The 18,690-nt window shown below is 37.9% G+C and overlaps 1 protein-coding gene across 1 annotated transcript in view; it reads right to left on the reverse strand.

Moving 5' to 3' along the window:
- Positions 1 to 18,690, reverse strand: part of LOC146001723 (uncharacterized) — a 326,667-nt gene that overhangs the window by 22,975 nt on the left and 285,002 nt on the right. The window lies entirely within an intron of this gene.

The following is an 18,690-nucleotide window of genomic DNA, read 5'->3' on the forward strand; positions in this document are numbered from 1 at the left end:
ACCCTAATCATACCAAAAGTTGAACCCCTCCCTTACGTGAACTATATATACGCCCATGGTACTCAAGTCAGATTTATTTTAATAAATACCTAACAAGAACTCTTTCTTAAGAACCAAGGGCCTCCCCGATGGTGCAGTGGTACCCTCGTTGCCTTGTAATCAAGGGGTCCTAGGTTCGATACCCTGTGGAAGCACAAGTGGTTCAGATCCCACTTTAAACTGTAGGTCCAGTCTCGATTAGCCTTACTGTGCATAAAGTGGACTTAAAACAACAAATCAATCAATGAATCAATCAATCTTAAGAACCAACTTGACCTTAAAGGAGCTAGTAGTTGGAATAAATGTTCATATTAGTTCTTGTTTTTGCAATATGAAATTTCCATGCTTATTCTTATGTGTATGTAATGCAATTGGAAAAATGAGCAATCATTTGATCAACTAAGCCAGCCTCGACGGTGTTTTGTTTGTTTATCACTTTTTCAAGTGTTGTGGGTCAGATTCTTTGTTTAACCTAATTTGTTGATGTTTTCGTATGTATAAAGGAAGAACAACATGTCAATTTATGACTGAAGCAGCATGTTTTTTTTTTATTTTCTATTAGTGTGTTAATCACAATGAAGCTACAGAGTTAAAAACGTGTTCATATATTTGAAATAGTTTTGTATGTGAAAGTTTTTCCGAGTTACAAATTCCACATGTTTTACCAGAGATTTATTTTAGTTGTTTTATATGATTTTCCCATTGCATTTACAGTTGTATAGATAAGAATTTTTCATAAGCAATATATTAAAAAATATAAAATACTTTCCAATAGAAACCAATTCATTACAATTGACCAATCGGTTCCGATAGACCAATCGGTTCCAATAGACCAATCGGTTCCGATAGACCAATCAGTTCCGATAGACCAATCAGATCCGATAGACCAATCAGTTCCGATAGACCAATCAGATCCGATAGACCAATCAGTTCCGATAGACCAATCAGTTCCGATAGTGTGTCTAAAAACTCATATTGGCTATCGGAACCAATTGGAAACATTTCCAGCTGGGATAATACTCAAAACAGAAAAAACTTGCACATTTAGCACATCAAAACAGGTGCATACAGTGCACAAGCAGTAAATAAAGGACAGAGTTCAAAGGTATTAAGCCTCGGCTGGATGTTTCTCTCAACAGCTGAAAACTGCTTCTCCTTCTATTGACAAAATCTCCTAACATATGCTTCCAATTTCGATGATACTCTGCAAGGCTTTTCTAGAAGGATACACGGAGTGATGTAATGATAAAAAAATCAATTTGGGATTCTAGTTTGGCGTACAAAAAATTGGAAATTCAGCATTAATTGGATCTGAAAGCAGCTTTAAATGGGGCGTTTGAAGAGTTTTAAACCATTTTAGCATTTAAGTTCAATATTGTGCATCTTAGTGTCGTGAATTTATATAGATAATTCCAAGCGTTTGCACAATATCTTCAACAGAAATTACATAATTTTATTAAAAGAAAGACAAGTATTTAGTTCCCACGCCTTCTGCAAGTTCGAGGATTTTCCGCTTATGGCGCTGCTGTCGTTTCTGGGCAAGCAACCCTCTGAATGTGTATGCTCCCATCTGCGGCACCGGTCATGTGCCGCTGGGAGCGGTGGAGGGGGAGGGGGATGGTTTCACACCGCAATTTGTAAACTTATCTTGCTTTGACATCTGGTTTATGTTTTGTCCGCGCAAAGACCTTGGAAACTCAGGGAAGTGCATTCATTCCTTCAGTGGGTGGCTACTTTCAAAATACAAGACAGACAGTCTTGGAAGTCGAGGAAGTGAGCCTCATTTGAGCTGGAATAATACTTGGGAGAGTCTAGAACTTGTATTACAGAAAACTAACTTTTATTTATAACTCTTTTATCTCTGTGTGTGTAAAACCATAGTATCTTTTTCACGATTAGGTCTTGTTCCATTTTCCCTCCTGCGTTCTTTGCTCTCTCTCCCTGGCTCTTCAGATATAGAGCTTTCTTCATTTCTTGTCCTTCTCTTTCTCTCTCTCCCTCCACTTGCTCGTTCTCTATTTCGCTTTCTACCTTTTGCTTCTGTTTCTCATTCTCTCTTTCTATAGTTTTTTCTGCATGCCTATCTTTTTGTTTCTCTTCCTTCCTTTATCTCTTTATCGTTCTGTACTGTTTCTTTTCTTTGTTCCTTTTCTCACTCCATCGTGAGAAATGTTTATCTTCATTTCTCTCAATCCACCCCTCACTCTGTTATTATAGTCTGTTTTGGTTGGTTTTCCTCTTCCTGTAGGTCCACTCCCGATTAGCCTTTCTGTGCATAAAGTGGACTTAAAACCACAAATCAATCAATCAATCTTTATTTTCACTTTCATTCTCTATCCTTTGGTTTTTTAACATCACGCTCCAGCCTCCTTTAGCCTCCCCCGCCCCTTGGGGTGTCGTCCTTCAATGGTACCTGTTTATTTGAGAATGGGTGAACCCCAGAGCCGCTTTATGAAGAGAGAAGGCCGCAAAAATCCGACCTCACAAAACACGCCCAGGAACCTAATCTTAGTTTCCAGCAGGCCAGTGAGACGCCCAGCCGACTTTACAAAGGGAAAACTTCCCTGTTATTGTCCTTCAATACTTCTTCTTCTTCTTTTTTTTTTTGGAAATCAACTTTAATCTCTATTTTTTCATTCCAAAAAGAATCGTTTCGGAGAATTAGAGATTATAAAAAGGAATTCACCTTGGCTTTTCTGTCACTTTTGAGCCGAGGACTATTTAGGGGAGGGAGATCCAGAGGGCATTGCCATACGCAGAGGGGGTGCTAAAGGAGCTACAGCCCCCCCGAAATTTTTAGAAAATAAAAAAATCAAATGAAGGTAGTAATAAAGTAGAAAAAACTCAAAATGACCCCCAATAACCATTCTTGTGTTTGAATTACTTTTAAAACGAAGGATTAAAATGGTAATTTGAGCTCATACCAAATGAAAATAAAACACCAACACTGAAATGGATTTACGGCAATGTATTCTATGATTCAACCAAATATTTAATCTGCCTCTGTTCAGTAAAGGTTAGATTCATGACACGGACCCCGCATTCACATTCAATTGTAGATATTGGTACAATTTCAATTGAATTCACATAATCCTTGACCTTGAGTGAGCTGAAAATGTGTCTTGGCTGACATGATTCCATAAATAACACGTTCTTAATCGTCTAAATGCCATGTGTGTGTATTTAATAGGACCATATTCATATTCAATAAATATTCGATCCTTGATCTATTTGACATTCATTTCTCATTTCATTTTTTTGCGATATTAACTACACCTAAGCTAGATAAAGAATATGTGTTGTTATATCCCTGTTCTTACCTGTTCTTACACCGTCTTTTTGCCTATTCAAGTAATAATAATAATACATTATTAATTAATTTACATATTTAATTAATGTCATTAATCTAATGTGAATACTTTAATTTCATCATTTATATTATTATTATTTCTGAGATTTGGTTCGGTCTCTCCCCCCCCGAAATATATTTCTTGATACGTGCCTGCTTTTGACTAATCTTGATTGATTGATTGATTTGTTGTTTGAAGTCAACTTTATGCACAGGAAGTCTAATCGGGACTGGACCTACAGTTGAAAGTGGGATCCGAACCACTGTGCCATTTGCCTCCACCAGGTATCGGACAGACTAATCTTGAGTAATAGAAGTCCGGAGTTCGGTGGTTATGTACAGAATGGTATTTGAAAGGGAAGGGGAAGTCCTCCATCTGCTTGCTAATATTTGGTTATTGTGGGGAGACTATATATGTACAATTTATAATATATCGATGCTTCAAGAGTAGTTGCCGGAAATTTTGCAAATACCTCACTCTTTACGTGCATCTATCAATATCTCCAACTATTAGAGCACAGCCAATTATGATTGTGAACTGATAGCAAAACGTTTGTTTGTTAAACTTGTTTTAAGACCAATTTATGCACAGAAAGGCAAATCGGGACTGGACGTATAGTTTAAAGTGGGATCCGAGCCACTCAGTGGGGTAGCGCAGATCTTTGCCCCCCCCGCAAGTAAAATATCGAGGGGCCCCCCTAGTGTCAAAAAAAAAAATATGATGCCAGAGTGGGACGGAGGTACAATAGTTAGATAGTTATCTGTCCTCCATCCTTCGTTGTACAAGAAATTAACTTTTGCCTCAAATATTATGCCTTCCCATTTTTTTGTTATCGACTTATATCACTGTAGTACCTTCTTGAAACTAAATCAGGATGGTCTGAATCTCTGAAAAATAACTGGAAGAAGAATCTGGAAATATTTTCTCTACTTCAACGCAAGGACACAGCCAGGAATCACTTTTGGAGGAGGGGGAAGCTTCCCGCTGCCATATATTTTGTTCCTGTTGCTTTGTATTTTTGCTTGAAATATTTGTTTTAATGAAGTTACATATATTACACAGATATTAAAAAATACTGTTTTGGTGGAATTGTAAAAAGATAGTAAACACTCCTCTTTTGGACTTTGAGGTGAATGTGCCTTCAGCCCCTAAGCCATCCCCTGGTTCCTCCAGGCCAAGATTCAACGTAAGAGTCGCTCATATTAATCTTCTAATACTGAGTGAGTAATATACTCAAGCAACAAACTTATCCTTCAGTAAAGGGGGTTGAACCGGATATCTAGATTGTCGGTAGTAACCTATCGCAAGGTAAATTTCAATCTGCTACGAAGAAATGACTGCGGACTCTAATCTTGAGTGATAGATAATAAAGCTGCGAAGGAACTCTATTCACTGAAAATTTGTCACTCCATGAAATGCAGCTTGGAAGGACTGACCCCCCCCCCCCCCGCACCCAACAAAATAAAATAAGGTTGCCACAGGTTAGTAGACCTCAACATCATTATTCATAATTTTAATGCTACCATTCTTTTTTCGATAGACCAGTGATCATACTTTCTTAAACACTTTTTCATTAAACAAGAACCTTTTTATTAATAGACCATCAGTGCTCGAATTTTCCTTTTTTCTATCCCCAACGCGAACAAGGAAATTTGCAGCGAGGAATTTTCCCTTCGAACACTGCAGATCAAAAAATCGTAACACATTGGAAAATAAGAACTAGTTCGACAGAAATGTCCACAAAATGCCAAATTGTAAGAAAAATGAACTTACAAAATTACACAAAATAATGGTCACATTTAACTCATACGTTGTATACCCTGCGTGGCAGAGGATGGGATAATGGTCTTTACAGCAAAGGGATAATTTACTGTGGGTTCCACCTTTAACTGAGGTTTTCGGCCCCTTTGAAGTAAAACGTAACAAGTGTAGATAATATGGGAAATTCATTTCAGCTCTTATTTCAATATAAAAAGAATTGGGAACCCCCTTGAAAATATTAGGTGGGAAGTTACATTTTAAATATCACGTGTAAAACTAAAAGGTTACGAATTAACAATTTTGATGTTTATTGTAAAATAAGGATAGACTGGTTGAGCAACTGAATATTTCTACTGGATTAATAACTGTAGACAATTGACACGCCACACTACGTTTACGACAAACTGCGTAGATACAAAGGTATGAGATGAGGGATATTTTCCTATCGATGGACATCTGCGAGCAAGTAAAAGTCCGCGCGTTCATTATATCCCCATCGGCAACCCTTTGATAAAACTTAACACTGGAAACAATAGCCAACAATAGCCAGACCGCTTCCGATAAGCGCGTGCACTCAGACGTTGTTGCCACATTTTCTTTACATTTCTCGTAGTTGCAAGGCGGAGCAGGCGGGTGCGTGAGCCTCTCGTTATTTTTGCGCCATAACCACGTGCGGGGTTGATTTTGTTGTGTTGTGTTATTTCTTTGTTGTGTTATGGGGCTGTGTTGTTGCTTTGTTATAGTGTTGTGCTTTTAGTTTTTTTATTAGATTTTGGTTTTGTTATTAGCATGTGGAGACCGTGGGTTGCAAACCAGGTTCCTTTAGCAAACGTTGTTGCGCAGGAGAATTTAACTGACGAAAGTGACCCCCAGCCAAGTACTAGCAGCGGCAGTTCCAGAGTGCTGAGGAAAAGAAAGAGAATTCTGAACAAACAAGCTCAAGAATTTGTATGCAGTGTGCACGAATATGTCTCCAGGAATAATTCAGGAAGAGGACCAATATCGGAGACAGCAAATATTTTGAAATTAGACAGGAAAACAGTGCGAAAGATCACAGAAAGAGGCCCAGTTACACCAAAGAAGCCTGGTAATAAAAAGAAAAAATTTCACAAAGTGGACGAGTTTGTTTGCGATTTTGTTAGGAGAGAGATTTACAATTTTTTTTCTAAAGGACGCGCACCAAGTGTCTGTGAATTATTAACACAACTGAAACTAATATCAGACTTCCCTTACAAACAAACGACGCTTCGAGAGCTTCTGAAGAAACTTGGTTTTTCTTTTCGTCAGCTGAAGAAAAGAAATGCAATAATGGAGTCGACAAGAATTGTTGCTTGGCGGTATCGTTACCTTCACAAACTCAACAAGTTGAGATCAGAAGGCTGCCAGATCGTTTATTTAGATGAAACTTGGTTCGACACTCACGACGTCGTCAAAAGAGGGTGGGGACGACGGTACTTGCAACTGTATTTTGAAGTCGCCGTCAGCACGAGGCAAACGCATCATGGTGGGAGCAGTGAGGGGTGGGTCCCAAATTGTTTGTATCTTTCAGCTAAGAACATTGGAGATTGTAAAGCTGATAGTCACGACGAAATGACCGGACAAGTGTTTGAAAATTGGTTTAACAATAATCTGCTGCCAAATTTGCCAAGTGATAAGAAGTGTATCATAATTTGCGACAATGCAAGTTATCACTCGAGGCTGCTAGTGAAAATCCCAACTATGAGGACAAAACTGCAGGATATTATTTCCTTCATGGAGAGGCACGACATTCCAGTACCGAAACCTGTTCCTATAAAAGCCCTTTTATTAGAAATAATTAAATCGGCAAACATTACTAAAAAGTACGTAGTGGATGAGCTTGCAGCCTCACGTGGACATGAAGTGTTGCGACTCCCTCCCTACCATTGCATGTTTAATCCCATAGAACTGGTGTGGGCCAAGTTAAAATCATATGTGAGGAAAAACAATGTATCTCCTACTCTAAGTGCCAGTGTATGTCAGCTGTTGCGTGATGGAACAGAGACAATTGATGCTCAGCTTTGGTTGTCCTGTATTCAACACACCATCAAAATTGAGAGAACATATATTAACCACGACACGGATAGTAACCAGGAGAGATTCGTGATTCACGTTGGAGACAGCGATGACGATGAGGATGAGTGAAGGTAAGTTAACTATATATGTATATTCTGAATAATATATTTTTCGAGTAGAAAAGTTAGGGGTATTCAGTGTAAATATGAGGATTTATAATATGCCTCTTTCCTATCTTTATTAATATTGTCCTTTTTAATATTTATCTGTATTTCTTTTCTCTTTACATATTCTTTAATTTGTTTGTTTCCCTTTCTTTTTCTTTACCCTTTCCTTCAATTTGGCAACATCGCTTTCCTACTCCAGTTTCTTCAAAAGAAAGCTGCGCGCTTGGGTGTTTCTTTTAACAAAGAGCACCGCTCCCTTTGTTAACCGCGGACTTTAAGTTAATTCTGCATTTCGGAGGGGGACCCATATGACAAGTTAATGGGGTCCCTCTGGCTGAGATAATACGTCACTGCTTCTTATCACAGACGTCGTATATAATGTTACTGGGAACCAGATTTCTGTTTCGTAAATCGATTTTTTTATAAGCGACACTATATGTGGAATTTCTGCGATTATATAAAAACTTCAAGAGCTCTTTGTGGGGCTCCTACACCTCGCCCCCCCCCCCTCGTTGCGGGGATTGCAGGGGTGGTTGCTACCCCACTGGAGCCACTACGTCTCCACCGAGTATTGATTCCGGGGTCCCTTGATTACAAGGCGACGACGTCACCACTACGCCATCGGAGAGGTCCTGATAACACGAAGTGTGTAGCTTCTTGTACGAGAACAGTATAGGCGTAGTTAGAACTTTATATTTGGGTGTGCACAAAGAAAAAAATGAGGTCTTGTACCTTTTTAATAGTATATTTTGCAACACAATCACTTGGCTCTTTAACTGCACTGATGTTTGTAAAGGAATATAAATTCACTAAAGGTCAGTGTTGAAAATTTCTGAATATACGTAGTAGAAAAAATCAAATTGCATAGAAATTACACACACAAAATGTTCATAAATGTTACAAACAAATGCCTCAAAATACACGTCATCTATAACAAGAGACGTCTGTCAAACGGTACAATGTTCTTAAACTCATCTTCATTTACATCAATCGACTAAGCTTTTTCCTGTTCCACAAATAGCAAGAGCAGGGCTTCCAATCTATCCTGCTTCTGAGTTGCTCTTAATTTAGTTTTAACTTGGGTAAGCCTGGAGAAAGCTCTCTCACACGTGCAGCTTGTGACAGGTATAGAAGAAAAGCGCTGCAGTACAGAATAAAATGCAGTAAATATCTTCTTTCTCCAATGACATAAAAAAATCGAAAATCTATAGACACCCGTTTCATCAGCGATAATGCACATGTTTGTACAGTGTCTCTCAAAAGTTTTAGGACAACGACATTTTAAACTAGGCAACCCAATTTACACAAGCCGTTGGTGGGTTGCGTGCAGAGTTAGGCTCAATTTCAGGGTTGCCACATGCACAATAGACATTTATAAAATACGCGAAAGAAATATAAACAAGTATTATTGTATAAAATTATTAAAAATATCACTATTATATCGCAAATGACAAAATTCTTTCTGAAAGAAAAAAAATAGGTTTCCTAGTATTTCATCGCTGATGAGTCTACAGTAAGGAAAAGAGGTGAGAGGAAACGAAAGGTTACAAAAGAGAGGAGAAAGAGAAAGCGAAAGGAGAAGAGGAAAAGTAGAGGAGAGAAGAAAGATAGGATAGACGAGGAGAGGAGATGTAGTGAGGAGAATGGAAAAAGATTCGAGGAGAGATGAGGAAAAAAGAACAAAGTAGAGAAAAGAGGAGGAAAACGAAAGGAGAGGAGAGGAGGAGACGAGAAGACGGAAGTGGAGAGTAGAGTAAAGGAGAGAAAAAGAGAAGAACGAAAAAAGAGAGAATAGTGCAGTGAAGTCGGAAATCTAAGACAGGAAAGGAGATAAGAGGAGTGGAGAAGAGTGGGATGGAGATAAGATGCGAGAAAAGTAGGGAAGGCGATATGAGATAAAAGCAGAACGGAAAGAGGGGAGAGAAGAAGGAGAAGGAACTGGAGAGAAGAGGTAGTTGCAGAAAATATCGTCTGAGCGTCAAGAATGGATGCATTGGTCAAATTATCGACATGAAACATTCAATAACATTTTGAAATGTACTGGAGAATATATTAGATCGGTGTGAAATGCCTTTTGGCTGAGTTCAGAGCAAATTAAAATCTTCCATGTAAGATCTTTGATTTTACCTGCGATTACACCACTAAAAAAATGAATGTAATTTTTAATATTTATAAGAATTATTCAATTTTTCTCCACTTCTCGGTCCGTTGAAATGGAGATTTTGTAATTCAATATTTCCCCTCCCCCCATCGTTAATTCCAAACTGAATCATTCCGTTTCACACGGCGTGGACAATGAACACAATGGGATATGTCTAAAACTTACGAAAATTTTCTGCCACCGGAAGGGTTTGAACCTACGACCATCAGATTGACAATCCTGAACGGTAGCCACTACCCTACAAGCTTTAGCTCCTTAAAGCAGGTAGAAGAACCACTACACCACGCCTTTACCTTCGAATGAAACAACAATTTTTTTTAAGTATTCTGTCCCTCCAATATTGTAAATGTCGTTTGGTATACGTGTAGTTGAACTTTTACTTTAATTTTGATTTGCTTTCTTGTAGTATAACCGATATCTTCGAGAAATAATTTTCGAAGTGATTAAAAACGAGAATATTGGTAGTTGTGAAAATGCGAGTTATTTCTTCTAACTTATTATTGTGATTAGACATTACTAATGGAAAATAACTAGAGGCTTGAACATTACAGGACGATGTTCATTTCCTGTGATACTGTAACAGACAAAATGCTTGTTTACTGATGCAAGTCTTGTGTCCAGACCAGTCTTATGAAATGTATTTGCTGTTGCGTAAGATAACACGAAATAATTACACCGTGTGCGAACTACCAAATCTGTGCAACGTTATACGTAAACAGGCGGAAAATTTTATTCATAAAATCACTTCACATTTGACAGTGTTAGTCAATAGAGACTCGTGGGACACTGTGTTAAGGTGCTGGACTAAATCCTTCTAATTTTTCTTCCTCGAAGAACAACAATTTCTAAGGAAGAGCAACAGTGATGATCTTTCTTATTTCTTTTAAATGCTTACACTTTCCTTTAATTGGTTTAAAAATAAATATGAATATTGCTTGCATTTCTGTCATTGACGTAGACCAGAGAGAGAGAGAGAGACAGACAGACAGACAGATATTACAAAATAGTTCATATAGTGCGAGCGCCATTAAAAAGTCATGATAATTCTATGTTGCGTACTTAGAATTATTCATACAACAAAGAACATGTCTAATTGTGAGTTAACAAAAAAAACAATAATAAAGAGACATTTTCGCATCACGATTGCAGTTCGAAAAGTCGGGACAGGGATTGAAAGTAACGCACTGTCCTGACTAAATCGGTGAATCGGACGTCTGGTAGCCTTGCATCAATGATTATAAAACTAAAACCACCCAATATTGCAGCTTGAAGACTTTTGCGCAAGAAACAGATTCATTTATACAAGAGCAAAATTGAAATTTTTACTCATTTAAAAAATCGACGATGTTATTTTCGTATTTATTTATTTATAGGTTCACATTTAAATATTTTAGGGTTCGAGGGGGAAGCATGGCCCACATGCCCCCTCCCCTGGGTACTGACATTACGTAGACAGTGGAAGAGAAATTTTGGAGAACCTTTCTATTAAATTTAGTATTTACTTTCACCGTATGCTCAGATAGGTTAAACCGTTTATTGACAATCGTGAACTTTTCGTTTAATAGATAATATTTGGTTTTAAACGACGGGAGAACATTGGTCGAATTTCCTTTCTTGCTCTTTTGAGAGAATATATACTTCTACAATAGCAATCGCGTTCGGAAACCGTGAAAAAAATGACTTGGTTTTCAAAGGTAGACAAGCTTGATAGTCTAGCTTGCTTGCGATCAAAGTGACTCACTCACACTATTCAAGGCCGCTTCTTATCGCAAAACACCGTGCTTTGATGCACAGTGTCTGCACCCAGCACGTTACAAGTGACCTGAGTCGAATTTTAAAGAGAATCTGAAGAATGGTAGATTTCATCAGAGGCGGCTAGGTAGGCACCAGCACAACATGCAATATTTTAAGTGATAATTCCTGACAAACAAAAAACCGTATTGAATAATTATTGGGATAGTAATACGTGTATCTGCTCCTTTTTAACAATGTAAGCTCGAAGACAATCTGTATTCCATGTATTTATATTGGCAACTTGGTCAACCGGAGGTTATTTTATCGCCTTCGATAATCGAATTGTCTGATCAATTATTTTTTGTTTACCCAGGAGCATGCCCCATAGGAGATTTCCGAGACCGGGTTACGCTACTCACTCGTAGCTCCCCAATTTGTTCACGATGGTGGGTTGTCACCGATCCCATACACAGGCCGAGAACCTAGAGAGTGAGCATAGGCGGACTCGAATCCATGCCGTCCTGCAGTCGGAGGCCACGGAGGAGGACTTTTCTTATTTTACCTTTGGATAATCGCGACGATGAGGATGAATAATGAATATATAAATAAAGAAGGTCACGCACAAAGTAGAGGACGATCTTCAACCTCTTAAGTGACGAGTTCAAGCCCTAAATATGAGGATTTCAACCTTAGACGACCTCAATTTCAAAATTATAAACAAAATGCCTACTTACACTAAACTTCTCATTAAGGCCAAAATATTTTGTAACTGTGAAACTACCCCTGAATACAAATTGACATTTTTTTTCCATGTGAGTAAGAATTAAATGTGTGGTATATAGAGATAGATGATACCTTTTGAGAAACAATTAACTGTACCCTGTCCCAGCATCTCTGGAGCAAAGCCGCGCACAGCGGAAGAGAAGTGGAGAGAGGGGAGAGGGAATCGAGTGGACAGAGCGAATCAGTGCACGCTGCTGGGAAGGCTGGTAACTGCAGTGGCTTTCCTCCCTCCACGCAATCCCATTCCTCTCACGTGTTCATCGCTGCTCAGATACTTGTTTTCGTTCACCTGCTCCAGAGATAAGTGGGACAGAGTGTAGTTCGTATACATGTAGCAAGTAAAGAAACTTATCCCAGAATGAAAATTCCACATAGTTTTAAAACGTTTGTTTAATCAATAAATAACCGGAAACGGATCACACATAATTCCCTTGCCAAAATCTAGTGGTCGAAAATTAATTTCAAGACATTTCATATCTATTCACCATATTCCAAGTTATAAGGAACTATTTCGTAGATGTTCATGAAACCGTTATAAAATTACAAATAAAATATATTCACAAGCTTAGATATACTAATACGAAGAAAGAAATTCAGAGTTAAATTTCAAATGCATGTGTATAAAGTAATTCTAGAAGTACAGAGCTATATCTGAGTATTTAACTTCTTTTTTGCAGATAACGTTTACAATATTGAGGCGAAAGAATAATTAGGAACACTAGCTCCAAGAAAACAAAGGGCGTAGTGTATTGGTTAGAGTTCTTGAAAGCATTGCGGTCCCACGTTCGATCCTCCATACTAGATCCCTTCTATTAAACAAGAGCATGGTAACATTATTTGTAATAGCAGTATATAGTGGCTACATTGTTCTGCATGTGAAATTTATAAAAAAATAAACAAATAAATGAATTGACACGCGTTCAACGGGATATTTTATATATAAGATCATGGATTATGATACTCTAACGATAATTGTGTACTGCTTCAAAGACATTGACAAATATTAATGAAATAACTACTTATATGTGTGGCAATTCAGGACATGCTAATTTTACCCCTTTTCCCACTTGAGTTCAATGCAAGGATGTGTAAAAATTTCAAATTTGCTCTTGTATAAATGAATCTGTTTCTTGCGCAAAAGTCTTCAAGCTGCAATATTGGGTGGTTTTAGTTTTATAATCATTGATGCAAGGCTACCAGACGTCCGATTCACCGATTTAGTCAGGACAGTGCGTTACTTTCAATCCCTGTCCCGACTTTTTCGAACTGCAAACGTGATGCGAAAATGTCTCTTTATTATTGTTTTTTTTTGTTAACTCACAATTAGACATGTTCTTTGTTGTATGAATAATTCTAAGTACGCAACATAGAATTATCATGACTTTTTAATGGCGCTCGCACTATATGAACTATTTTGTAATATCTGTCTGTCTGTCTGTCTCTCTCTCTCTCTCTGGTCTACGTCAATGACAGAAATGCAAGCAATATTCATATTTATTTTTAAACCAATTAAAGGAAAGTGTAAGCATTTAAAAGAAATAAGAAAGATCATCACTGTTGCTCTTCCTTAGAAATTGTTGTTCTTCGAGGAAGAAAAATTAGAAGGATTTAGTCCAGCACCTTAACACAGTGTCCCACGAGTCTCTATTGACTAACACTGTCAAATGTGAAGTGATTTTATGAATAAAATTTTCCGCCTGTTTACGTATAACGTTGCACAGATTTGGTAGTTCGCACACGGTGTAATTATTTCGTGTTATCTTACGCAACAGCAAATACATTTCATAAGACTGGTCTGGACACAAGACTTGCATCAGTAAACAAGCATTTTGTCTGTTACAGTATCACAGGAAATGAACATCGTCCTGTAATGTTCAAGCCTCTAGTTATTTTCCATTAGTAATGTCTAATCACAATAATAAGTTAGAAGAAATAACTCGCATTTTCACAACTACCAATATTCTCGTTTTTAATCACTTCGAAAATTATTTCTCGAAGATATCGGTTATACTACAAGAAAGCAAATCAAAATTAAAGTAAAAGTTCAACTACACGTATACCAAACGACATTTACAATATTGGAGGGACAGAATACTTAAAAAAAATTGTTGTTTCATTCGAAGGTAAAGGCGTGGTGTAGTGGTTCTTCTACCTGCTTTAAGGAGCTAAAGCTTGTAGGGTAGTGGCTACCGTTCAGGATTGTCAATCTGATGGTCGTAGGTTCAAACCCTTCCGGTGGCAGAAAATTTTCGTAAGTTTTAGACATATCCCATTGTGTTCATTGTCCACGCCGTGTGAAACGGAATGATTCAGTTTGGAATTAACGATGGGGGGAGGGGAAATATTGAATTACAAAATCTCCATTTCAACGGACCGAGAAGTGGAGAAAAATTGAATAATTCTTATAAATATTAAAAATTACATTCATTTTTTTAGTGGTGTAATCGCAGGTAAAATCAAAGATCTTACATGGAAGATTTTAATTTGCTCTGAACTCAGCCAAAAGGCATTTCACACCGATCTAATATATTCTCCAGTACATTTCAAAATGTTATTGAATGTTTCATGTCGATAATTTGACCAATGCATCCATTCTTGACGCTCAGACGATATTTTCTGCAACTACCTCTTCTCTCCAGTTCCTTCTCCTTCTTCTCTCCCCTCTTTCCGTTCTGCTTTTATCTCATATCGCCTTCCCTACTTTTCTCGCATCTTATCTCCATCCCACTCTTCTCCACTCCTCTTATCTCCTTTCCTGTCTTAGATTTCCGACTTCACTGCACTATTCTCTCTTTTTTCGTTCTTCTCTTTTTCTCTCCTTTACTCTACTCTCCACTTCCGTCTTCTCGTCTCCTCCTCTCCTCTCCTTTCGTTTTCCTCCTCTTTTCTCTACTTTGTTCTTTTTTCCTCATCTCTCCTCGAATCTTTTTCCATTCTCCTCACTACATCTCCTCTCCTCGTCTATCCTATCTTTCTTCTCTCCTCTACTTTTCCTCTTCTCCTTTCGCTTTCTCTTTCTCCTCTCTTTTGTAACCTTTCGTTTCCTCTCACCTCTTTTCCTTACTGTAGACTCATCAGCGATGAAATACTAGGAAACCTATTTTTTTTCTTTCAGAAAGAATTTTGTCATTTGCGATATAATAGTGATATTTTTAATAATTTTATACAATAATACTTGTTTATATTTCTTTCGCGTGTTTTATAAATGTCTATTGTGCATGTGGCAACCCTGAAATTGAGCCTAACTCTGCACGCAACCCACCAACGGCTTGTGTAAATTGGGTTGCCTAGTTTAAAATGTCGTTGTCCTAAAACTTTTGAGAGACACTGTACCAAGTAATGACATTTTCAACTTCTTACAAACTGCCGCTTATTTTCTCTCTTATTGAAATATCTGTCTTTAATTCTCGTTGATAAAGCAGCCCATTAGGGTGTGCCTAGGCACACCCGGCACACCCCGTAGCTACGCCTATGGAGAACAGTAACAACAGAATCCTGATTCCAAAGCGGAGAATTTACATTTTAGGTATTTTACTACATAATCTATGTTAGTTGGCCATTTTACTGTAACGAAATGAATGTACCGAAGGAAACAAAAAGAAACATGCAGCTTCACAGTGCATAGGCTGGTGATCTCAAAGGACTATGTGTAACAGTGTAAGCTTTCTTTCAACTAAGGAAAGGAAAACAGTTATTCTTCAGGGTTCCGGCACATCTGTCAATGGCCAAGGGGAAGGACCATTCCATTCTCCCCCTCTCCCTGCCAGATCGTAAAAGCAGCGAGGTCGGGTTGCTGAAACTGGGTAACGATGGTAAGAATATGGGAAATTTGTGGCTGGAAAAAATGAGAATTTCTTGAAAGCGACGTCAGCGCCTCCCTCGTGTTCCCTTGGTACTGTTGTTAGAACAGAACTAACGACACCCTCAAAATTTGGATTTCTTTCAACATCCAGCCGAGGCTTAAGAGGAGGAAGTTGAGAGAGTGGAAAGAAGAGGGAAAGATGAAACGTAGAAGTGGAACAAAAGGTGTGTTGGAACCAGAGAGAGAATGGCGAAATTTAACTTCAATGATGACCAAGCCAGAAACTGAAGAATGACTGCCCTCTTTTCAAAAATTGCATTGAAATTGCTTAAGACCATTAGCCTATGACTACTGCAAATGTGCTTGAAGAGAGACAAGAAAAAAAGTATTTGGTCCTGCACTGAAACTATCAAATGCTGATTTCTTATTATTTAAATTGATCACTTTGTTCAAGAGTACATAACCACTGAAGTCTGTGAGGTTCTTATTAGTACCCATGGAGTCAAAGGTTGTTAAATTTGTTTTAAGTCTACTATATGCCTAATCGGAACTAGACCTACAGTTTAAAGTGGGATCCTAACCACTGTGTATGCCAATGGTGTATTCTGAAAATTTGACCCATTTTACAGATACAATACTTATTTATTTTACCTATTAATTAGGTATAGTATAAGTAAAACACTAATACAGGCATGCAAGTAAAACAAAAACAGATGTACAACAACTTCAAATTTTCCAGCAATTTCAAATTTCTGCATATGTGAAAAACGTTTGGTTTACCGTCATGGGAAATAAGAGGAGGGGTCAAACCAATCCATTGACTCCCCTTGAAATTGGCATTGTTCATTACAAAAAAGGATACAGGTAAAAGGTAAAAAAAAAAAAAAGGTAAAGTGTTCCCCTGTGCATAGCACCACGCCATGAAGGCGTATAGGGGGTGTGGGGGTAACGCCCCACACTTCCTTGATCCGGTCGTGAGTGGGGGTGATATGATCAGCATCACGCCCCTGACCACCTTTACCCCCCAGGGTTTCCCCCAGGTACCCATGTTATTCGACGCTGGGTGGGCGCCGAGGCCGCTTCCACCGTTAGAAAAGTTCCCGGATTTGAACCGGCCGGGGATCGAACCCGGGACCTTGAGCATGGTAGTCAGACGCGTTACCGTCTGAGCCACCGCGGCCACAAAAGGATACAGCTTGTTACTTTTATTGTTAGTAACAGAAACAGAGTTCAGTTAGTATACGAGCAGAATGGCCAAAGTAAAAACTGAATTAGATTAAAAAATTAGGAAACAGTTTATGTTTTTTCATATTCTACCATTTAATCCAAAAAATTCAATGTTTCACAGTTTTCAAAATGCCAAAATTTGAGTTTTATGCAAGAGGTCACGCAACTACTTTATGATTAAATTTTCTCATTACTTTTAAAGCTTTCTCTTGAACAAGGTACGTATGTAAAGATAACAAAATATAATAACCATGAAATTCAGTACAATAATATATGAAACTTAAAAAGAAAAATGAAGAACTGTTGTGCTAGATATTAACTTATCTTGTGAGTTGGGTGCAAAAGCCTCCCCAAGGATATAACAACAACATTTGGAATAAAATTAGTTTATTTTTATTTGTTTATAATAGTTATTATTGCACAATAATCATAACCATAACAATTATCAGGGGTGACCACAGGGGGGTGTCATGATGCACCTGCGTCATGTGAATTTTTGGGGGGGACAAAATTTTATACCAATTCTATATATCTTCACACAAAAATGGGGGGATCATATTGTTTGATTGACTTGTTACTGATTTTTAATTTTGGTTATTATGTATTGTTTTTCTACCTACCTGTGGGTGATTGCGGCGATAGGGTTGAAATGAAACACCCCCTCTTATGCCTTTAGAATCAGTTTGGATAGAGGGGGTGCTTGGTATTCGCATTAATACAAGGTTAGTCGAGCAGTCAAACTGTGCAGAATAAGGTTGACTAACAATGGCAGTGAGCCTAAAGTATCTAAAGTAAACATATATTGCTTAAATATGCTGTATTATACAGTGACGCAACCACAGGGGGGGGCAGGGGAGTCATTGCCCCCCCAAACCTTTGATGGAAGTCAATTCTAGGAGGGCAAGGGGGGACAAACATTGTCGGCCAAGGGCACCTGCAGGGGTCACAGAGGAGCAATTACTCCCTTTCGATTTCAAATTTTATGCAAATAAAAATATATTTTGTAAAATTTTCTTGCTTGCTTCACTCGCATTATCTGCATTTCTCGTTTTCGTCAAGTTCAGAGCTGTAGCTAGGGGCCATGGGCGCCGAATAATCTAAAGAAAAAAGTTGTAAAAGAGAGAATGCCATGGCGTCCAGTGAAATTATTTATGCTCAATTAATAAATCAATATTGTTTTCAATTGCAAAAATTGTATCTAAAAAATTTCTTGCTCGCTTCGCTCCCAATCTCCTTGTTTTCTGTAATGTAATGTATTTCAATAATATGTGTTGTATTATGTATATTTGTATTGAATAAGCTTTGAATACGTACACAATTTAGTGTTAGCTTGTTGCATATGTAGTATTTTCTTATTTTATGTCGCTCCATGTTGCATATGTGTAAAACATATGTTGTACATTAAAGTTACACATGTATCTTCGGAATGCATTTATCTTTTATTTTCAGCCATTCAAAAATACAGTTTGTGTGCTTGGTTTCCATTATTAGCTAATGTGAAATTGATGGTATTGAAAAAATATTTCAAATCGTTTGTTCCAAACAAATGATTTAGCACTAACATCTAACCCCTTTGTACGTAATTTTTGAGGATAATAACTACTACCACTAGTAGTAGTAGTAGCAATAATA

Source organism: Lepisma saccharinum, chromosome 17, assembly GCF_977018435.1.
Source record: "Lepisma saccharinum chromosome 17, izLepSacc3.1, whole genome shotgun sequence".
Classification (NCBI taxonomy): domain Eukaryota; kingdom Metazoa; phylum Arthropoda; class Insecta; order Zygentoma; family Lepismatidae; genus Lepisma; species Lepisma saccharinum.